This window comes from Delphinapterus leucas, chromosome 9, assembly GCF_059928025.1.
Source record: "Delphinapterus leucas isolate spDelLeu-1000000601 "Yukka" chromosome 9, BTC_Dleu_Yukka2, whole genome shotgun sequence".
NCBI classification, from domain to species: Eukaryota; Metazoa; Chordata; class Mammalia; order Artiodactyla; family Monodontidae; genus Delphinapterus; species Delphinapterus leucas.
The window spans coordinates 59,494,554-59,519,045 of NC_143137.1; the positions used below are offsets into that span (position 1 = coordinate 59,494,554).

Consider the following 24,492-nt stretch of genomic DNA (forward strand, 5'->3'; position numbering starts at 1 on the left):
AACCTCCAGTTTCTCCATTTGTACATGGAGGGAGTGGCATTTCCATCTTGAAGTCCTTACTAAGGTCAGGTCAGTGCAGGAGGTGGGCTTCTGGTGGGGCTTTGCGACATGACCAGAGCACAACCAAGTGGCTCTGTTTTACATCTTGGGTTTTGGGGTGAGCCTTCATTTGAGGAAAGGATTCTCTGATTTAAAAGAAGTTTGAAAATCAGTGGATTAGGAGACCGTAAAGCTGCTTTCTATTGTGGGTATTTGTGAGTAGAGGAAACTTGAGGCCGAAAATGAGAAATAGGAGTTCTAATTGGAAAAGGAGTCAAGTCTGATAAGATCTGGGAGAACAAATGACCTGGCCCAGCTGCACACTGAGTCTTTGATTGGCTGACAACCCCATGGGTCACAGCCTTAGAGTGGTTTGACATCACCCTTTCAAATGCAGCTACAATCTCACTGGATTAGTGGCTAGAACTGGAAGATCCTCCCTCAGTCTCCTCCTCATTGTAATAGGATTCGGAGAAATTCTTGTTATAAGTGCACCTCTGTTACAAAAAGTTTTATGCAAATCAAAATTTAAAAGTTGAAATTCATGTTCAGTGCAAAGTAGGAGCTTGCAGTAATTCTCCCCTGGAAAGTGGAGAATCTTTCTTTAATGCATGTAATTACCTGCTAGCTGCTTTATCTATTTATATTGTATTTCCTTAAAGTGGTGGATGGTCATGTTACTTATGAAAGCCCACGCATTGCTGGGTTGCCCTTCAAATAGTTCATTCCAAACAGACTACCTAAAGGGGAATATGTCTTTTATTTTTCCTCAGAAACACTTCAGAAAAGACAACTAAGAAAATGGAAAGTGGTCTTGAAAATGGATAAATGTAAGAAATGAGTGAAAATTTTTTATTATCTACAAGACAATATCTTTCTCTCTCTCTGTCTCTCTTTCTTCCTTTCCTGTGGTAATTCTTCTCAGTAACAGGATATGAATTATCAAAATATCATATAAAATTGACCATATGTTCTGTCTCTTGCAGCTGTCCAGCAGAACAGAGGAAACTAATTCCATTTAGAGGCTGGAGTGTTATACTAGCAGTCATTGTTTGTAGGTGAAAGTTTAAAAGGCCACCACTGTACAGAATAATGTAAATAAAGAAATAGACATAAATAGAAAATGCCCATCTATGCAAGCACGGGAAAGTATTAAGGGTTTGGTGTCTCTCAGAGCACTCTGTCTATGGTGCTCCATGAGGAAGTGTAAGGCAGGTGAAGTGTTATATGCTGTCCTTGTTTATGATCCTACCAGGGAAACAAGATGTAGCCACATAGGAGAGATAAGAAACACCACAAGGTGGGGTATTATCATTCAGTACATTTATTGAATACCTCCTAGGGGCAGCATGATATGCTTGGAAGTAAGAAGTAGTACTGCCAATGTGGCTTAGAGGCACCCATGGCAGAATTTGAGTTTGGGCATGCTGGTCACATGGTGAGGATGTAGCTGTACCTCAGAGAGCAAGCTGCAGGTAATAGAAGAGGCAGTTACATGCTGGGCTCTGCTCCCTCGCTCCTATCTGGAAAGTTCCTTCCATCATTCACATCTTTCCTCAACCCTACATTTGTTGATACAACCAGACAAGAAATGCATGTGGGAGAGGGACCAAATTCCAAGTGTCTAGAATGACTGCTAGTGTTCTTCATGTCCCCCAGGTTTCCAAGACTTTCATAGGGAGGGAATGTCGAGTATGACACAAAGCCTCTGCATAGCCAAGCCTGCCCAGTCTGCCCTATTGTTCTCAGCTTTGGACAAACTCAAGTTCTTTTGGCTTGTGAGCTGATTGCAGCATGGCCACCCCAGGGGCATGTGTTAGAGCCTGTTGGATTGTCCCTGGTTGCCTCATCAACTATCCCAGTGCTTGACCCTTTTGGGACCTAACACAGGTGCTCTGAGAAGCTGAATTTTGCACTAATATTCTTGTTCCTTATACAGAGAGCAGAGAGGCACACAAGTCTTTTCTCTGTCCTGGAAAGACTTGAAATAAGACAGAGTCAATAGTTGCATTTTCAGGGAAACCCATACAGTATAACCTCCCCAGGCTCCCAGAAGGGCAATCTCCCTTATCAGCTCAGTAAGCCCAAGAATCTGTGTTCCAGCATTAGAGCCTTTTCCATTTAACTTAAGACTCTATTCTTGGTCAAAATGAAGAAGCTTTAGGAAGTGGTTACAAATCTTACAAAAACAAATAACATGTGAAGACTTGGCTTTACTGTGAGGCTGTATTTATCAGTTATTCTTACCTTAGCAAGAACTATTTACTCTTTCCTCTTAGAGCAGGTTTCCCTTCCACCCTTTCATACACACACATGCACACATACATGCACACACACTTTAGTTTGGCTGATGGGGTACTCACTGCATGGTTACCAACTCTTCTCAGGACCACCTTCACCTCCCAAATCCAAATGAGACGTTCCCTGTGCATTCTTTCTGTCAGGACAGGAGGGACAAAGCCAAAAACACAGGATAACCTTGGCCTGAGAGATATGTTGAGGTTGCCTTCGTACTTTCCAGCTGCAGAATATGTCTGCTTGGTTACTAAGATGCTGAATGAGCTGGAAATCACAAAGAGAAGTCTAAGGATTGGGAACTCCAAATGGACATTTTGACTTCTGCAGTGTTTTCCAAGATATGTTTTATTTGTGTGACATTGTTCAGAAAATTATATTTCTGTTGACAATTGCATGGAAATATTTGTAAAATTTAACAATGAAATTGATTGGTTTTAATGGCATACACACCCCCATGTCCCTGGGAGCTTGTTCTCTCAGCAAAAGTATTGTTGAAACATGGGACATGTTTCCAAAAGGAGTGCTAGACAGTGCTAGAACTTGCAACAGAAGCTAGATAGATCAAACTAGTGTGTGTTAATGGTTAATTTTGCCTCTCAGCACGTGCATGCACGCACGCACACCCCTTTAAGTATTGGGTTAATTTGCTTATAGCACCTTAGCTAGATCTTGCTTTTTCATCAGATTCTTGCTGCAACTGCTAGCTGGGTTCCCAGGACCTGTGGGAGCCCCATTAGCTGCCTTTCCATAGCTTCCACACAGCAGGCCAATCTATTATTTTATCAGCATCATTCAACCTCACAAAAAGATCTGTTTCTATGTGGGCAGATACTCTAAGTGCTGATTTCAGACCAAGCCCTGCTGCTCTGTTAGAGTTTTCTCTCCATACGCCTGAATGCAGAGCCCCAGAAATGAGGAGATGAATGGCAATGCAGACCTCAGCTCCAGCAGATGAAATAACTGCTTCACAACTTTCATTTGCACAGAGGTCAAAAACAAAGAGTGAAAGTGGGCCCTCAGTGAAGAAATATAAGTGTGTTATAAAATATGCTTTTGCTATAATAGGAGGAACAACCTGGATTGACACAAGCAGATTTTGTCCTCAATGATTTTTTTTTTAATTCACATTTTTTTAAGAGAGCAGCATGCACTTGGTTATGTCATGCTTTCCAATTGATTTCTAGCTTTTGAATAGATTTTAATTAAAATTTTTTTTTCGTGGATTCTTGACTTCTTTGCATGGTGACCACTCTTTGGTAGAAATTGTAATTAGGTAACTATGGATTCTAATAACTTGGGCTCACAGAATAGATGTCGACTATATACGTTCTTAATTGTTTGAATATGCTTCCCTCTATCCAGATCAGCTTAACCTGTTGCTGAAGGGCCCTGGGGTGGGGATTAGGGAGGTGAGGGGGTGGGGAGTGAGAAGGCTAGCAGCCTTCATCTTTTTCCTCATTCTAGCACCCCAAAGTGGAAGGAGCTGCGGGTTTAGGAGGGCAAGTTCACCTCCCAACAAGCCCAGGTGTCTCCAACTGTTTGCAGCTTTCTTTCTTTAGAATGTGGATACTTGATGCTTCTTTATTCTGGTCAATTTAAGGGCAAAAATATGAGGTCACATTTTCATGTTGCAAAATTATTTGGGAATCTTTTCATTTCTCTGGTTTTAAAAATCAGAACATTTAAAATAGCATTAAATATACCCGTTGCTGAGAGTTTTGCTAGAAATTGCTTTTAACAGTTTTTGGTATGGTGCTTTTTATGGGAGAAAGTCTTATTCTTGGTCCTCTTTTTCAACTTCCTTCTATAGTTAAGCTATTAATTTATTAATATTCTTCATCCCCTTTAAACTTTTTCTTTTTCTTGAGGTATAGGTCACATATAGAAAAGTGCAAAGATCTTAAGCATACAGGTTGATGATTTTTACATATGTATAAACACAGGGAAGCACCACAGAGAATAAGAAACAGATATTTCCAGCACCCCAGTAGGCTTCCTCATTCCTCTCCCCAAAGTAACCATTATTCTAAACACTATCATATATCAATATATCCATTTTGTTTGTTCTCAAACTTCTATAGATGGAATCATCCAACATGTGCTCATTTGTGTCTGGCTTCTTTTGCTCATTAGGTTTCTGAGATTCATCTATTGGCATGTAAAAAGTTGTTTGCAAATATATAAAGAGTTACTGAATATATTATCTTTCTACCAAAGCTGAAGAAAATAGTTGAGTAGAGACTGTAACCAAAATGGAATTAATCAGAAGAGAGAATTCAAGATAAGGAAAGAGGACGAGGACATAGGGAGGGGCAAAGGAGGAAAAAGTATTTTCCCATCTATCTAAATGTATAATCATTATACATAATGCAAGGGTTAAGACAATGATCCTGGAATAGAGGACATGTACTGCAAAATATAATGCTAGTCTGGAGCTAAGCAAAGTACTAAATCTCTGTACAACCTAGGTGGAAACAGGAGGAAAGGAAGAGAAAAAAAACATGGGAAAAGACTCATTTGGGAGGGGGAAAATAATGTCAAAAGAAAATGTGTTCTAAAGAGCATTTCTTTAAAGAAAGGAGTAAAGAAATGAAAGACCAATGCCTTGTTGGAGAGAAAACAGTTGGTATCTACTTTTGTGTAATAGTTGAGTAAAAGGTGCTCGCTTATGACCTCCAGGAAAGGGAAAGTGAATATTTATGAATTGAAAAATTACAATGGCATTTTTATTTATTTATTTTTATATCATTTTAAAAATATTTATTTATCTATTTATTTATTCATTTATTTATTTTTTGGCTTAGTCAGGTCTTAGTTGTGGCACACGGGATCTTTCCTTGCAGCGTGCAATCTTCTCTCTAGTTGTGGCGCACAGGCTCCAGAGCGCATGGGCTCCGTAACTGTGGCTCATGGGCTCCAGAGCGTGTGGGCTCTGTAGTTGTGGTGCACGGGCTTAGTTGCTCCACAGCATGTGGGATCTTAGTTCCTCGACCAGGGATCGAACACACGTTGGAAGGTGGATTCTTAACCACTGGACCACCAGGGAAGTCCCTAATGGCATTTTTAAATAACAGGAGATTGTGGAGGTAGGGAATAATTAGACAATAGAAAAAATCCAAAGGCCAAAAAAAGGACAAATAAATAAAATAAAATGAAACAAATAAAATCAAGAATATGAGCTTTATGTAAATAGACTGAATTCTCCATTTAAAAGCAGGCTAATTGGATGTACTGTTTACAAAAAATATCCAAAGAAAGTGACAGACTTCTGGTCCTAGTCAAGATGGAGTAAGCGTACCACAGTCTATCTCTTCCACTGATTCCAACTGAAAATCTGAATAGACTACAAAAAGCAATGAAGCATCTGAAAAATTTGAGAAGTAACAATAGCAGACTTATGGGGAGGAAAATGAAGAATGACCAGTAAGCGTGAATTTCCTGATATCTCCCCACTCAACAAAATATTAACAAATAGAATCCAGCAACATATAAAAAGGATGTCACAATAAAGTGGGATTTATCTTGGGAAGGAAAGGCTAGTTCAACATTTCACAGTCAATCAATGTAATTCATCATATTAACAGACTAAAGAAGTAAAACTGCATCATCATCTCAAGAGATGCAGAAAAAGCCTTTGACAAAATTGAACATCCATTCATGATTAAAAAAAGAAAAACTCTCAGAAAAATGAGAATAGAAAGAAATGTCCTTAACCTCATAGAGAACAAGATATAAGTTTATTAAAATCATTTAAAAAGAAATGGGAAGTTTTAATGGAACAATTACATTAAAAGAAACTGAGAAGGTGACTAAATAGCACCCATTGACAAGATAATGGCTAAATTGTACTTAATCTTCTCAAGTTATTTAAAGGATTTTAGACCAGTATTTCTCAGTCCTAAAGACTCACTAGAATCACCTGTGGAGCTGTTTTTTAAAATTTTAATTTAATTAAAAATACTGTTTTCTGGTGAGTCCCAGACTACTTGAATCAGAATCTCTAAGAGATAGGCCTGAACATTAATATTTCTCTAAAGCCCCCCAGGTAATTCTAATGTGCAAACTAGGTTTGCCAACAATTGTTCCTGTCTACTGACAAAGATGACAAATATAGTTCCCAAATCATTTTATAAAAACAGCTACAATTTGATACCTCAAACCAATAAAGAAAGCTAGAGACAAGTTGTTTATGGATATAGAAGAAAAAATTAAAATAAAATATTAAGATATAGAATCGAGTAATATATCAAAAGATACATTAACTTTGTTGGTGTAACTGAACCATTTGTTGATGTAATTAATTATATTAACTTAATCAAGGTAGAAAGACTATATTATCATATATATAAAGAAATTTTACATATTATCATATATAAAGAAATTTGATAATAAAGAACTCTGATTAAGCAGTCATTCTAAATAAAAAATTCTAAGAGAGCAAGAGAAAAAATTATTTTTGTGTTATAAAAAACATTTACCAAAATCATTTAGATGATGAAACATAGAGCCCATTTCAATTTAAACCAGTAAATAGATAATGCAAGCTACTATCATTATTATTCAATATTGTCTTGAATATTCTATAGCAGTATGCTCAATTTTTACTGTGTACATGAGTCACCTGGAGATCTTTAAAATGCAGCTTATGATTTAGTAGGTCTAGGGATGGGGCTGAGATTCTTCATCTTTAATAAGCTCCTAGATGATGCCAATACTATTGATTCCACACTTTCAGTAGCCAGATTAGCAAATGCAATAAGACAAGAACATTGAATAATCATCATACATATTAGAAAAGGAAAACAAACTAGCTTTTTTTGCCGATTCTTTGAATTTATATTTAGAAAATCCAAGAGACTATAGTAAAAATGCTAGTAAAATTTAACAAGATACCTGAATATTTGATAAATATAAAAAAAATAGCGTTTTTTCTGTGCTAGCAGTAAGCACCTAGAAATAGAAATGGGAAATATATCTCATTCTCAATGGAAACAATTTAAAATATCTGGGAATAAACTTAACAAGAATTGCACAAGACACAATAAAGAAAACCGTATTGAATGATAAAAAAAGCAAATCTGTAGGTGTCAGGTTTAGGGTAGGAAGAAAATAGTAGGTTTTAAATATGTTGAGTGTGTGGTGCTGGTGGAATATTTGATTAGAGATATCAAGTTGGCAGTGTGATATATAAGTCTTGTCTAAGAGACATGGATGGAGATGAAGGTTTGGGGGTTGTTAGCACTGTAGATCAGGAAATCCGGAAAGGTCAATCAATAGGTTTCAGGGTGTCCATGAACCTCCTAAAATGGTTTGGAAAAATTTCTGCTTCTGCACTTGTTTTTAGGGACAAGGCCCAGAATTTTCATCAGATTCTCAAATGGACTGATAACAAATTTAAAGACTGCTGATATTGATGGTGGTTGAGGTTATAGGAATGGGTGAAATTACTCAGCAAAAATATGTAGAGTGAGAAGATAACCAAGGATGGAGCCTTATAGTAGAACAACGCTTGTAGGGCAGGTAGAGGAAGATACTGCGGAATGGACAGGTATGTAGTAGGAAAACCAGGAGAGTGTGATGTTATAAAAATTAATAGAAGAAAGTGTTCCAAGAAGGAGAAAGAGGTTCACAGAAATCAAGTAAGTTAAGAACAGAACCCCATCCACTGAATAGCAACAAGGAGTCATTGGTAACTGGTAAGAGTAGTTGCAGTGGGTTGGTTAGAAAACTTAGTTGGAAGTCAAAGCATAAGTTTAAGGATCAGCCTCAGGAGGGGAAACTCTTCCAGTGAGACAGAAAGAAGAAAAAGACAAGGATAGATTTAGTTAGTCTTGTAGATCTGAGAGTGGGAAGCTAAAGAAATTCTCATAGGATTGTCTCTTCATTCTTCCTAAAGTAGGAGGTGAGGTCATGTCTTAAGAGTGAGATAGGAGGTTTGAGGCATGTTGCCTGAGAAGACTGATGAAGTTTTAAAATTATTACTAGTATTTGACAAGAGGAGATTGCTGACTAGGAATATATGGTTTACAGGCAGTGCTAAAAACCAAGTGAAAATCAAAGATCTAGAATATGAAGGGATGCCAATATGCACTGTGAACTTACATTTTCCAACACTGCCTGGTAGATCATAGAAGTTAAAGGTGGGGTTTCCGAGGATAGTGTGATGGGAGGATATGGGGCAAGGTTGTTGAGAAGAGTATTATGAGAGGGGTGACATGATAGATCATGAGGTGTAGACTAAGTAAAAAATAAAGTAGAGACAGGAGAGAATTGAAATCCAAGGACAGGCATAGCAGGAATGAAGGACTTTAAAGAGCTGAAAGTAGCTACTATACATGGATTTTAATTGGGATCTCTGGAAGAGACTTGGGGTGGAGAGGACCATTATGATACAGAGGCCAAAAGCTTTGATTAAGACCATGACCAGGTGGGTGGTTAGTGGTGGATGGTTTAGGAGGAATTGATGATATGTTAAACAACATGAACCTCAAATGACAAACATATCTTTTAAACTTAAGGACTGGGAAATAATGGTTTAAAAAATGCACTGGTGAGTGAAAAGAATGCAAAGCCCAAGCCTTAGAGCTATGTAACATGGTATTTGGGAGACAGCTATGGAATATGGCATACGGGAAGATGGCCCTTGAAAGGGCAACCAAAGAAGTAGTGGCCTTGGGAGATGCACCAAATTTTAGTAAAGCAAGGAAGTATAAGAAGTGTTCTGTGTAGCAGCTGAGGGTAGAAGGGAATCTGTTTACTCTGGAATAATGTACATAGGGTTTTGCAGTGGGATGGTTTGGAAGGAAAGGAGGATAGAGGTTGGGTCAGAAGAGAGGAAGCACAGAGCATGAAGGAGTGAGCTGACTGGATAGCTGTCTGGATGTGTGTACATTTTGGGGTGGTGACCAGGGATGGCAGGAATGATAGGCACAGAATATTTTGGCTTCCACAGACCTGACAGAGTCTGCTTTAGGGTTGTATCAGACATGGTTGCTTTTTTTTGGGGGGGGGTATGCGTTTTTAAAATTTTATTAAAAAAATTTTATACAGCAGGTTCTTATTAGTTATCTATTTTATACATATTAGTGTATATATGTCAATCTCAACCTCCCAATTCATCCCCCCTACCCTGCTTTCCCCCCTTGGTGTCCATGTTTGTTCTCTACATCTGTGTCTCTATTTCTGCCTTGAAAACTGGTTCATCTCTACCATTTTTGTAGATTCCATATATATGTGTTAACATACGATATTTGTTTTTCTCTTTCTGATTTACTTCACTCTGTATGACAGTCTCTAGGTCCATCCACGTCTCTACAAATGACCTAATTTCATTCCTTTTTATGGCTGAGTAATATTCCATTGTATATATGTACCACATCTTCTTTATCCATTCATCTGTCGAAAGGCATTTAGGTTGTTTCCATGACCTGGCTATTGTAAAGAGTGCTGCAATGAACATTGGGGTGCATGTGTCTTTTTGAATTATGGTTTTCTCTGGGTATATGCCCAGTAGTGGGATTGCTGGGTCATATGGTAATTCTATTTTTAGCTTTTTAAGGAACCTCCATACTGTTCTCCATAGTGGCTGTATCAATTTACATTCCCACCAAGAGTTCAAGGGGGATTGACATGGGCTGCTTTTTAAGATAATTTTTCTCTGACAGACTGTAGCTTGCTTTGTAGATCTTGAATCATTGTATTCTTGCCTAGTATTTTCTTTAAATTATAAAGATGTTCTTTTAAGGCTGCCAGTTAACAGATTTTGACTAAGGACTCAAATTCTGAGTGTGAGATACAGGAATTTATAAAGTGATAATCAGACTGAGGATCTGACCTCATGGAGCCTATTGACTAGATTCTACATGGGAATCTGTCACTAAACAAATGTGTTAAATCCTATAGGAGTTTCCTACAATGCATATTATGGAAGTGTATCATATGGTACTCAGCCTTGTGTGGGATGGGGAATGGTCTCCTCTAGCTTATGTAAAACAGGTGGTATAAAGAAGTAAGAAGAATATTTGTTCTTTAGACAGACTGACCTGAGGCCCAACTTATTACTCCATCATTATTTCTATGTAAACCTGAATAGGTTTTATTAAACTCTGAGCCAAAGTCTTCTCATTTCTATATTGAATATAGGTTATATCTTGCAGGATAGCAGTGAGTGCTAAGCAAGTTAATGCAAATATAGCAATAGGTATAGTAGTTAGCACATGGTAAATAATCTAAAGGTTAGTTCTCTCTTTCCCTAGAGAACTTCCTATAGGTACTTCATCAAATACTACTAAAGTTATAAATAAAGAAATGTATCCTATTATTATGTAAACTATCTCTTTAATATTATTATATTTAGATTAGGAAATTATCTTACCCATTTAGTTGACTGAATTTTTAAACTAAATTAAGCATATGGTGGAACATTATCTGATGAAGTTGGACTGGGAAATTAAAAAAAAAATTTGTATGACTGCTACTCTGTTTTTCCTATAATATGAAAATCTTAGTAAAAAAAAATCTTTGTTTAGGATTGCCATGGGATTTGTTTCTATTTTTCACTTAAACTCTGTTGATTTGAGGGACCTTCAAGATGGTGGAGGAGTAAGACTTGGAGATCACCTTCTTCCCTGCAAATACATCAGAAATACATCTACATGTGAACAACTCCTAGAGAACACTTACTGAACGCTGGCAGAAGACCTCAGAGCCCAAAAGGCAAGAAACTCCCCACATACCTGGGTAGGGCAAAAGAAAAAAGAAAAACCACAGACAAAACAATAGGGACGGGGCTTGCCCCTCTGGGAGGGAGCTGTGAAGGAGGAAAAGCTTCCACACACTAGGAAGCCCCTTCACTGGTGGAGACGGGGGGTGGCAGTGGGGAAGCTTCAGAGCCACGGAGGAGAGCGTAGCAACAGGGGTGCAGAGGGCAAAGCGGAGAGAATCCCACACAGAGGATCGGAGCCGACCAGCACTCACCAGCCTGAGAGACTTATCTGCTCACCCGCCGGGACGGGTGGGGGCTGGGAGCTGAGGCTTGGGCTTCGGAGGTCAGATCCCAGGGAGATGAGTGGGGTTGGCTCTGTGAATACAGCCTGAAGGGGGCTAGTGCACCACAGCTAGCCGGAGGGAGTCCAGGAAAAAGTGTGGAACTGCCTGAGAGGCAAGACACCAGTGGTTGTGGGTGCACGAGGAGAGGGAATTCAGAACAAGCTCCAGAGATGGGCATGAGCCACGGATAACAGCACAGACACCAGAGACGGGCATGAAACACTAACGCTGCTGCTGCAGCCACCAACAAACCTGTGTTCAAGCACAGGTCACTATCCACACCTCGCCTCCTGAGAGCCTGTACAGCCCGCCACTGCCAGGGTCCCGTGATCCAGGGACAACTTCCCCCGGAGAACACAGGGTGCACCTCAGGCTGTTGAAACATCACGCCGGCCTCTGCCGCAGCAGGCTCGCCCTGCATTCCGTACCCCTCCCTCACCTCCAGCATGAGTGAGCCAGAGCCCCCTTAGCAGCTGCTCCTTTAACCCCGTCCTGTCTGGGCGGGGAACAGATGCCCTCAGGCGACCTACATGCAGAGGCGGGGCCAAATCCAAGGCTGAACACCAGGAGCTGCGGGAACAAAGAAGAGAAAGGAAAATTTCTCCCAGCAGCCTCAGGAACAGCAGATTAAATCTCCACAATCAACTTGATGTACCCTGCATCTGGGGAATACCTGAATAGACAATGAATCATCCCAAAATTGAGGCGGTGTACTTTGGGAGCAGCTGTAGACTTGGGGTTTGCTTTCTGCATCTAATTTGTTTCTGGTTTTATGTTTATCTTAGTTTAGCATTTAGAGTTTATTATCATCAGTAGATTTGTTTATGGATTTGGTTGCTCTCTTCCTTTTTTTTTAAATATATATATATATATATTTTTTTTTTTCCTTTTTCTCCTTTTTTTTTTTTTTTTTTTGCGGTATGTGGGCCTCTCACTGTTGTGGCCTCTCCTGTTGCAGAGCACAGGCTCCGGACGCGCAGCCTCAGCGGCCATGGCTCATGGGCCCAGCCGCTCCATGGCATGTGGGATCCTCCCGGAACAGGGCACGAACCTGTGTCCCCTGCATTAGCAGGTGGACTCTCAACCACTGCGCCACCAGGGAAGCCCTCCTTCTTCTCCTTTTGTAAGTGTGTATGTGTATATCTCTTAGTGTGATTTTGTCTGTATATCTTTACTTTTACCATTTGTCCTAGGGATCTGTATATCCGTTTTTCTTTTTCTTTTTTTTTAGTATAGTTTTTAGTGCTTGTTATCATTGGTGGATTTGTTTCTTGGTTTGGTTGCTCTCTTCTTTCTTTCCTTTTTTTATCATTTTTTAATAATTTTTATTTTAATAACTTTATTTATTTATTTTGTTTTTCTCCCTTTTCTTCCGAGCTGTGTGGCTGACAGGGTCTTGGTGCTTCAGCCGGGTGTGAGGCCTGAGCCTCTGAGGTGGGAGAGCTGAGATCAGGACATTGGTCCACCACAGAGTTCCTGGCCCCATGTAATATCAAACAGAAAAATCCCTCCCAGAGATCACCATCTCAAAGCTAAGACCCAGTACCACTCAACAACCAGCAAGCTACAGTGCTGGACACCCTGTGCCAAACAACTAGCAAGACAGGAATACAACCACACCCATTAGCAGAGAGGCTTCATAAAATCATAATAAGGTCACAGACACCCCAAAACATACCACTGGACGTGGTCCTGCCCACCAGAAAGACAAGATCCAGCCTCATCCACCAGAAAACAGGTACCAGTCCCCTCCACCAGGAACCCTACATAACCCACTGAACCAACCTTACCCACTGGGGGCAGACACCAAAAACAATGGGAATTATGAACTGGAAGCCTGCAAAAAGGAGACCCCAAACACAGTAAGTTAAGCAAAATGAGAAATACACAGCAGATGAAGGAGCAAGGTAAAAACCCATCAGACCAAACAAAGAAAGAGGAAATAGGCAGTCTACCTGAAAAAGAATTCAGAGTAGTGATAGTAAAGATGATCCAAAATCTTCAAAATAGAATGGAGAAAATAAAACAAATATTTAACAACGACCTAGAAGAACTAAAGAGCAAACAAACAATGATGAACAACACAATAAATGAAATTAAAAATTCTCTAGAAGGAATCAATAGCAGAATAACTGAGGCAGAAGAACAGATAAGTGACCTGGAAGATAAAATAGTGGAAGTAACTACTGCAGAGCAGAATAAAGAAAAAAGAATGAAAAGAATTGAGGACAGTCTCAGAGACCTCTGGGACAATATTAAATGCATCAACATTCAATGCATCAACATTCAAATTATAGGGGTCCCAGAAGAAGAAGAGGGGAAAAAAAGGGACTGAGAAAATATTTGAAGAGATTATAGTTGAACACTTCCCTAACGTGGAAAAGGAAATAGTCAATCAGGTCCAGGATGTGCAGAGAGTCCCATACAGGATAAATCCAAGGAGAAACATGCCAAGACACATATTAATCAAACTATAAAAATTAAATACAAGGAAAAAATATTAAAAGAAGCAAGGGAAAAACAACAAATAACATACAAGGGAATCCCCATAAGGTTAACAGCTGATCTTTCAGCAGAAACTCTGCAAGCCACAAAGGAGTGGCAGGACATATTTAAAGTGATGAAAGGGAAAAACCTACAACCAAGATTACTTTACCCAGCAAGGATCTCATTCAGATTTGACAGAGAAATTAAAACCTTTACAGACAAGCAAAGCTAAGAGAATTCAGCACCACCAAACCAGCTTTACAACAAACGTTAAAGGAACTTCTCTAGGCAGGAAACACAAGAGAAGGAAAAGGCCTACAAAAACAAAAACAAAACAATTAAGAAAATGGTAATAGGAATATACATATAGAAAATTACCTTAAATGTAAGTGGATTAAATGCTCCAACCGAAAGACATAGACTGGCTGAATGGATACAAAAACAAGACGAATCTATATGCTGTCTACAACGGACCCACTTCAGACCTAGGGACACATACTGATTGAAAGTGAGGGGATGGAAAAAGATATTCCATGAAAAGGGATATCAAAAGAAAGCTGGAGTAGCAATTCTCATATCAGACAAAATAGACTTTAAAATAAAGCCTATTACAAGAGACAAAGAAGGACACTACATAATGATCAAGAGATCAATCCAAGAAGAAGATATAAGAGTTGTAAATATTTACACACCCAACATAGGAGCACGTCAATACATAAGGCAAATGCTAACAGCCATAAAAGGGGAAATCGACAGTAACACAAACATAGAAGGGGACTTAAACACGCCACTTTCACCAATGGACACATCATCCAAAATGAAAATAAATAAGGAAACACAAGCTTTAAATGACACATTAAACAAGGTGGACTTAATTGATATTTATAGGACATTCCATCCAAAAACAACAGAATACACTTACTTCTCAAGTGCTCATGGAACATTCTCCAGGATAGATCATACTTGGGTCACAAATCAAGCCTGTAAATTTAAGAAAAATGAAATTGTATCAAGGATCTTTTCCAACCACAAGGCTGAGACTAGATATCAATTACAAGAAAAAATCTGTAAAAAATACAAACACATGGAAGCTAAATAATACACTACTAAATAGCAAGAGATCACTGAAGAAATCAAAAAATAAACAAATGACAATAAAACCACGACAGCCCAAAACCTATGGGATGCAGCAGAAGCAGTTCTAAGAGGGAAGTTTATAGCAATACTATTCTACCTCAAGAAACAAGGAACTTCAAAAATGAACAACCTAACCTTACACCTAAAGCAATTAGAGAAAGAACAAAAAAATCCCCAAAGTTAGCAGAAGGAAAGAAATCATAAAGACAGATCAGAAATAAATGAAGGAAACAATAGCAAAGATCAATAAAACTAAAGGCTGTTTCTTTGAGAGATAAACAAAATTGATAAACCATTAGCCAGACTCATCAAGAAAAAAAGAGGGAAGACTCAGTTCAGTAGAATTAGAAATGAAAAAGGAGAAGTAGCAACTGACACTGCAGAAATACAAAGGATCATGAGAGATTACTACAAACAATGATATGCCAATAAAATGAACAACCTGGAAGAAATGGACAAATTCTTAGAAAAGCACAACTTTCCGAGACTGAACCAGGAAGAAATAGAAAATATAAACAGACCGATCACAAGCACTGAAATGGAAACTGTGATTAAAAATCTTCCAACAAACAAAAGCCCAGGACCAGATGGCTTCACAGGTGAATTCTATCAAACATTTAGAGAAGAGCTAACTCCTATCCTTCTCAAACTCTTCCAAAGTATAGCAGAGGGAGGAACACTCCCAAACTCATTCTACAAGGCCACCAACACCCTGATACCAAAACCAGACAAAGATGTCACAAAGAAGGAAAACTATAGGCCAATAACACTAATGAACATAGATGCAAAAATCCTCAAAATACCAGCAAACAGAATCCAACAGCACATTAAAAGGATCATACACCATGATCAAGTGGGGTTTATCCCAGGAATGCAAGGATTCTTCAGTATACGCAAATCAATGTGATAAACCATAGTAACAAACTGAAGGAGAAAAACCATATGATCATCTCAATAGATGCAGAAAAAGCTTTTGACAAAATTCAATACCCGTTTATGATAAAAACTCTCCAGTAATTAGGCATAGAAGGAACTTACCTCCACATAATAAAGGCCATATATCACAAACCCACAGCCAACATCATTCTCAATGGTGAAAAACTGAAACCATTTCCACTCAGATCAGGAATAAGACAAGGTTGCCAACTCTCACCACTATTATTCAACACAGTTTTGGAAGTTTTAGCCACAGCAATCAGTGATGAAAGGAAATAAAAGGAATGAAAATTGGAAAAGAAGAAGTAAAACTATCACTGTTTGCAGATGACATGATACTATACATAGAGAATCCTAAAGATGCTACCAGAAAACTACTAGTGGTAATCAATGAATTTGGTAAAGTAGCAGGATACAAAATTAATACACAGAAATCTCTTGCATTCCTATACACTCATGATGAAAAATCTGAAAATGAAATTCAGGAAACACTCCCATTTACCACTGCAAAAAAAGAATAAAATACCTAGGAATAAACTTACCTAAAGAGACAAAAGACCTGTATGCATAAAACTATGACACTGATGAAAGAAATTAAAGACGATACAAACAGTTGTAGTGATATACCATGTTCTTGGATTGGAAGTACCAACATTGTGAAAATGACTCTGCTACCCAAAAGCAATCTACAGATTCAATGCAATCCCTATGAAACTACCAATGTCATTTTTCACAGAACTAGAACAAAAAATTCCACAATTTGTATGGAAACATAAAAGACCCCGAATAGCCAAAGCAATCTTGAGAAAGAAAAACGGAGATGGAGGAATCAGGTTCCCAGACTTCAGACTATAATACAAAGCTACAGTAATCAAAACAGTATGGTACTGGCACAAAAACAGAAATATAGATCAATGGAACAGGATAGAAAGCCCAGAGATAAACCCACGCACATATGGTCACCTTATTTTTGATAAAGGAGGCAAGAATATCCAATGGAGAAAAGACAGCCTCTTCAATAAGTGGCACTGGGGAAACTGGACAGCTACATGTAAAAGAATGAAATTAGAACACTCTCTAACACCATACACAAAAATAAACTCAAAATGGATTAAAGAACTAAATGAAGGGCCAGACACTATAAAACTCTTAGAGGAAAACATAGGCCGAACACTCTATGACATAGCAAGATCCTTTTTGACCCACCTCCTAGAGAAATGGAAATAAAAACAAAAGTAAACAAATGGGACCTAATGAAACTTCAACGCTTTTGCACAGCAAAGGAAACCATAACAAGATGAAAAGAAAACCCTCAGAATGGGTGAAAATATTTACAAACAAACAAATGACAAAGGACTAATCTCCAAAATATACAAGCAACCCATGCAGCTCAAAATCAAACAAACAAACAACCCAATCCAAAAATGGGCAGAAGACCTAAATAGACGTTTCTCCAAAGAAGATATACAGATTGCCAACAAACACATGAAAGGATGCTCAACATCACTAATTATTAGAGAAATGCAAGTCAAAACTACAATGAGGTATCACCTCACAGCGGTCAGAATGGCCTATATCAAAAAATCTACAAACGATAAATGCTGGAGAGGATGTGGAGAAAAGGGAACCCTCTTGCACTGTTGGTAGGAATGTAAATTGGTACAACCACTATGGAGAACAGTATGGAGGTTCCTTAAAAAACTACAAATAGAGCTACCATATGACCCAGGAATCCCACTACTGGGCATATACCGTGAGCAAACCATAATTCAAAAAGAGTCATGTACCAAAATGTTCATTGCAGCTCTATTTACAATAGCCCGGAGATGGAAACAACCTAAGTGCCCATCATTGGATGAATGGATAAAGAAGATGTGGCACATATATACAATGGAATATTACTCAGCCATATAAAGAAACGAAATTGAGCTATTTGTAATGAGGTGGATAGACCTAGAGTCTGTCATACAGAGTGAAGTAAGTCAGAAAGAGAAAGACAAATACTGTATGCTAACACATATATATGGAATCAAAAACAATAAAAGGTTCTGAAGAACTCAGGGGCGGACAGGAATAAAGACGCAGACGTAGAGAATGGACTTGAGGACACGGTGAGGGGGAAGGGCGTGAGAGAGTGGCAGGGACATATATACACTACCAAATGTAAAATAGATAGCTAGTGGGAAGCAGCCGCATAGCACAGGGAGATCAGCTCGGTGCTTTGTGACCACCAGAGGGGTGGGATAGGGAGGGTGGGAGTGAGATGCAAGAGGGAGGAGATATGGGGATATATGTATACATATAGCTGATTCACTTTGTTATACATGAGCAACTAATACAACATTGTAAAGCAATTATACTCCAATAAAGGTGTTTAAAAAAAAAAACCGTTGATTTTGCCTATATCCATATGTATCTCATTAGTGACACATGTAAGTGTAAAGATGACCCAACATTTACCAATAGTTGCATTTGAAAGCTTCCAATGTTTTCCAAGGGAAGGTCAGACAACCATTGTTATTCAGCACCAAGTGTAAGTCAAGAACACCAAAGTAAGTGTTAGAAGACAAAGTTATTCCCTTCAGTATTTCACCATCTTAAACCTTAGGCTAAAGAAAACCCCCATCCAAACAGTAGATCAATTCATTTTTCTTGAGTACAAAGTATTATTAGTGGTCCTGGAAGTGGCCCCCAGTCAAAACAGCAAATAGAAAGAAGCATGGGAACATGTGACAGAATTCCTTATTCAGAAATGCTATAAAGGGATATGACAAAATTTCTAATAACTCTCCAGGGTTTGTTGCTGTGTTCCCTAAATTATTGTGGAGAGGGCACATGTAAATTGGCCCTTCATAGAGGACTTAAATAGGATTGTAGCTGCAGGCAGAGCCTAGGCATTCTTATCCAATATCTATCTCCTATCCCTTCCCGATAGAACCCGATTTTGAAAGTTTATCCTTTGACCCTCAGTTCCAGAGAAAGGTTTTGTTTTGTCTAAGCCAATCAATATCTGACAGTTCCCTAATGACTGACGAAGGGGTACATGGCTTCACTTGGCTCAAACAGACTGCGGCTGTGCTCTGTGCTTAGAGAGAGGTTTTCTATCTGTTCTTGATTTAAACAATGGAGCATATGGCATGTTACACCAGAAGGTATCCAGTGTGAATGAGGGGAACCAGCCTAAGATGAGACCAGGGCTGAAGATTGCAGAACACAGAGAAGGAAGGAAGACAGGTCCTTGATGAGCCGCTGTTCATGTTGTCCTGGGGCCTGCCCCACTTTTGAATTTCCAGTTATATGAAATCATTAGCCAGGGTCAGTGGGAATCAGATATGTTTCATGCACAGATTATATTAACTAACACATTGAGTCAATATCCATGGCACAGCTTTATAGACATTTAGCTGGAGAATATGATTGAGAGTGTAGGTCTGTAGCTATTGGAGTTTCATGGGAAGACCATGGGCCTTGAAAGGGGACAGACCTGTGTTCCAATGTTGGCTCCTCTATTTACTTGTTGTAGGGTCTTGGGCCGGTAGCCTATCTCTTTGCTTCAGGTGACTCACATGTCAACAGTAAATTATACTATATCTATCTGATAGAATTTTAAGGATTAAAATGTCAGTGAGATAAAATTACGTAGTGACTGGCACATAGTGAATGGGCAAAAAATGGTAGCTAGTAGCTAGTATTAGCTACTTAAAGAAATATTTTTTGACCCAAGTCTCATTTCTTTGATCCTTCCTATAAAACTTTGAAGAAGTATTGCCTAAAATCGTTCTTCACTTCCTCAAGTTCAAGTCTATTTGTAGCCTACTATAATCAGGTTTTAGTTTCCCTATCAAGGTCATCAAATCCACTGAATTCTTCAGGTAGTCATCTTCCTCTTCATTTCAGTTGCACTTGACTCAATTGACTAATCCTTCCTTTTCATAGTACTTTATTTTCTTGGCTACCAGAACACCATCCTTTCTTGAATTTCCCCCTGCTCTGTTCATTGACTGCACCTTTGCTGGCTTTTCCTCCTCTGTTTTCCTCTAAATTTGGGGATATTCCCAAGCTCAGTCCTGGCCCTCTCTTCCTCCCTCTCTGATCTCCCTGTGTGACAATTCAGCCCCCAAGGATTTATCTACCATTGGTTTGCTGATGACCTTCACATTCACACCTCTAACCCAAATCTTGCCCCTGAACTCCACGTCATATACGCAGCTTCCTGCTTGACATCTCTGCTGGGATGCCTACTTTTCTCTGTTCTCATGTAACCACCCTAGTGCAGCCGTCATTCATCTTACCTCTGCTATCATAATAGCCTCTTAATTAGCGTCTCCATTACAACTCTGGCCACTCCCCACACCACCTCTCTCCATTTTCTACCCAGCAGCCAGAATGATGAAAAAAAAAATGCAATTCAGAACATATTCCTTACCTGTTAAAATCCTCCAATGCTTTCCCGTAGCTCTTGTGATAAAATTCCAAACCCTAGCAAGGCCTACCAGGCTGGGCCACTGCCTTTCTCTCGACTCACCTCGTATCCCTCTCCCTCTTCACCACGCTCCAGTCACTGTGGTCTTCTCTTGTCCTCAAACGGGCCCAGCTTAGGCCACTGCATTTGCTTTTCTCACTTTCTGGATTGTCCTTCCAATGGCTGACTTCTCGTCATTTAATTCATTCAGTCTCCAGCGCAAAGATTACTTTTCCAAAGGGACTTTTCCAAAGGAACGCCATAGCCACTGTCTATCACTTTATCCTGCTTCAGATTTTTCACAGTACTCATTATGCTCTAAAATCATCTTGTCATCTGGCTCCCTCATTACAGTGTAAACTGCTGTAGAGCTGAAATCATATCTTTCTTATTCACCGCTCTATTTCTCTCACCTAGAATAGTGCTCAGTACCTACTAGGTGCTCAAAAGTTTTTACTGAACGAATAAAGGAAGGAATGAGTAATAATAGCGTTTAACTAACATTGAACTGCATTTGGTATTTTGTGGAGTCCTTTCACTTTCATTACCTGGCATCATCCCCATGATAATCTGTGAGGCAGGTATTATTGTTAAATTCATTTACAGATGAACTGAGTAATTTGGTCCCCTTTTACCTCCACATCTAAAAGAGAATAGGTTGCATTTTTTTAAGTCCTCAAAGAAGAAGAAAGTCAAGGAACCTTAGTAAAATAATATAATAGGCTACGCTAACCATCTGTGAACTTTTGCTTTTTGTTCTTAACCAAATGTTAGAAATTGAACTACATGTGTTTCTAGCCTGAACACTACAAACCATTCAAACAAAATTCTCTCTATTATTTCTGGGCCCAGATGCAAGAGGTCCATGGTAGTCAATGCTCTGTAATTAAATGAGATTTCAGGCTGAGCTTCTAATCCCCTGAGACACAGAATGTGCAGCTGTACTAATAACTCGGCCTATTATATGGAAAGCCAGCCAGGCCCTTATTTCTTTATGTAGGTACACACATATACACACACTCACACACATACATTCACATTTATATTTTTAAAGCCAACAACAATCTAAACACAAGGTTCTCATTCTGTCTTTAAATATGGGAAATAATATTAGATTAAGTTAATGTAATCACTAACATCATGTTCTGAAAATTGAAAACTAATGCAGCTTTGTTCCACACCCCCAAACTGCCCAAGAAATCAGAATTTCCAGAATACCCAGACCCATACTTTTCAATGATAAAATATATGTACCACACTTGGAGTAAGGTACATAATTTAATATTTTATTGTGTTTGATTTACAGGCTTCCTCAGTCCTTATTAAATTTCAGTTTTCACAATTGAGGAAAGGCCTTAAAGAAAACATATTTTGTGGTTAAAGATGTATCCCACATGTGCTGGGCTGGCAATTTAAAAGGCCTGTTAACTCTTCTCTGAGCCTTCACAGTGCTGCTGAAAATTCTGATCGCAAAGCTCAGGTGAGTAGGGCTGAAGCAGAAAGGGTCAGTGTTCAGATTCCAGGCTAAAAGTAATGCTTATTTCTTTGAGGTCTGATGTTACATCAATATCTACCCCAGAACAAAATCTGGTATGCAAAACTTTGGAAAATTATATGAAAGTGTGTCTTTTATCTTTTTTTAAAGAAATTTTAAGGGGGTAGGGAGAGTGATTTGTTTCTGACAACTTTGGCAAGGCTTTCACTAAGCACACTTTCAGGGCTTCCCTGGTGGCACAGTGGTTGAGAGTCTGCTTGCCGAGGGAGGGCACACAGGTTCGTGCCCCGGTCTGGGAAGATCCCACATGCTGCGGAGCGGCTGGGCCCGTGAGCCATGGCTGCTGAGCCTGTGCATCTGGAGCCTGTGCTCCGCAACGGGAGAGGCCACAACAGTGAGAGGCCCGCGTACCGCAAAAACAAACAAACAAACAACAAAAAAAAAACTAAGCACGCTTTCAGAGCAGCAATTCCCTAGCTGACAAAGGCCTGGACGTGACCTCAAATATCTACAGCTTGAGAAATGTTACACGGAGCCACAGATGACTTCAGTCAGGAATTCCAGGTCCCGATGAACAGGTACCTCTGGACTTTCAACTGTCAGTGCCGCTTCCTGAAAGCACTGCCTGCTCCAGGGACTCTGGCCACTGAAAAAGATCCAAGCTATGGAACTGAAATCACCGAAGAATAAAAATACCCTTTTGGTTTTTCCAAACAAACAGTCCCTGCTAATCTTAATCCAACTCCAATGCCACCTAACCTTGAAGATGTTTCCAAGTCTCTTATCCCTAGGGAACTATGCTCTCATGCCTCTCTTGCATCTTTGCATTTCTATTGTGTCAGTGATCATATTCTGTCCTACCCCCTATTCCACACAACAGGGAACAGGAAGCTTTGCCCTCTACTTTATATCCTCTATCTCATCTCAGAGTCACCTTTGATTCTTTCTTCTCCCACAATGACTCCATCTCATCAATCATTAACACTTCCTGATTCTCTTTTCTCAGTATCTCCTGAAAACATTCACTTCTTTACAGTCCCACTGTCCTATCTGAGTCTGAGCTACCTCCAGGTCTTGTTTTATCATCATAATACTCTAAAACGTTTTCCTGACTCAAGTCTTATCCCCAGTCTGCCTCCTCTTGCCCATTTATTTCTGGCTCTGTAGCCAGAGTGATTTTTTTCTAAAATGCCTATTTATCTGATCATCTCATTCCCTTGCTTAAAATTTTAGTATCATCCCATTGTCCTAGGGATGAGATCTAAACTCCTTACCATGGCTTACAAGGTTCTATCTCCCCCTTCTAACTCTTGTACTATACACTCCAGAGATACTTAACTCCTATTAGTTCCTCCTTTGAAGCCTGTTGGGCCCTTTCTTGCCTCTGAGCCTTTGCCTATGCTGTTCCCCAGTACTCTCCCTATGGCTTCACCTGGCTAATTCCTACTCATGCCTTTGTTCTCATGTTAGATACAACTTCTACCTGGACAGCATCCTTGACCTCTATTTCATCCTGTTCTTTTCTAACACAGCATTTTGTCTTCCCCTAGCACAGCACTTAGACTTTATTATTCTTTTTCCCCTTTAGACTAGAAGCTCCCCAAGCACAGAAAGTCTATGTACTTTGCTCTTATATCTTCATCACGTAGCTCAGTGCCTGGCACACAGAAAGGCATTTAATAGCCACTCAATGAAATATTAACCTTTATCCTTCCACACAATTTGACTCAGTGCCTTGTACATAATGGATGCTCAATAGCAATTGATGAATCAGATCAAATTGACACATTGCTCTAATTATCTGATAGAAAATGCAGGTTGTTGAGACACAGTAACACAATTAGCTGGTTTAGGAACTATTAAAAGGTTATTTTCTGAAAAATGGATTTGACTCCGGTGATCAATGACCTTTGACTACTAAGATGACCAGAATAAGCAGACCATGATATGGTTGCTGAAATCATCTGGAAGATATTGGTGTTTGATTTTTACTGTCTGTTTTGCAACTCCATCTATTGCCTAGAAATTGGTCACTATAGGGATTGGTAGGAATTAAAAATGACCGTAATCCTGATTATAATACCTACTAATAGGCATTTACCATGTCCTTTACATGCATCAACTCAATTAATCCTCACAATAATTCTGAAAAGTAGAAACTGTTATTATTCTACTTTACAGATGAAATAACTGAGGCTGAAAAAAGTTCAATAACTTTCTTAAAGTCACACAGCTGGAGAGCGGTAGAGACAGAATCTGAACCTCAGAAGTCTTATTTTGGATTCCATGCTTTAAAATATTATGCTGTATTGCCACTACTCTTTGCTTCGATAACTAACTAGGGACTTAGATTTGGGGATATATGAATTTATGGGCCGTGCAAAAGCCTTAGGAGTCTTTTGTGTGGGCAGCATACATAATGCTTAGGAAACAAGGTCAGCCTCTTGTCATACCTGCTGGTCTTGATTTTAATAAAGCTTTGCAAGCTAGTCGTAAGAGAAATGGGAGCAATTTGGAAATAAATTACTTCCATTATGCTGCAGGATCTCCTATATACTGTGGCACTTAGGAATTATTCACAGATGTATGT

The 24,492-nt window shown here is 39.1% G+C and overlaps 1 long non-coding RNA gene across 1 annotated transcript in view; it reads right to left on the reverse strand.

The window, feature by feature from the left end:
• LOC111181326 (uncharacterized) overlaps positions 1–24,492 on the reverse strand; it is a 263,813-nt gene that overhangs the window by 33,812 nt on the left and 205,509 nt on the right. Inside the window, exon 3 of the long non-coding RNA XR_016394320.1 lies at positions 14,795–14,853. This is a non-coding gene — a long non-coding RNA (uncharacterized LOC111181326). The remainder of the gene's footprint in view (positions 1–14,794; positions 14,854–24,492) is intronic.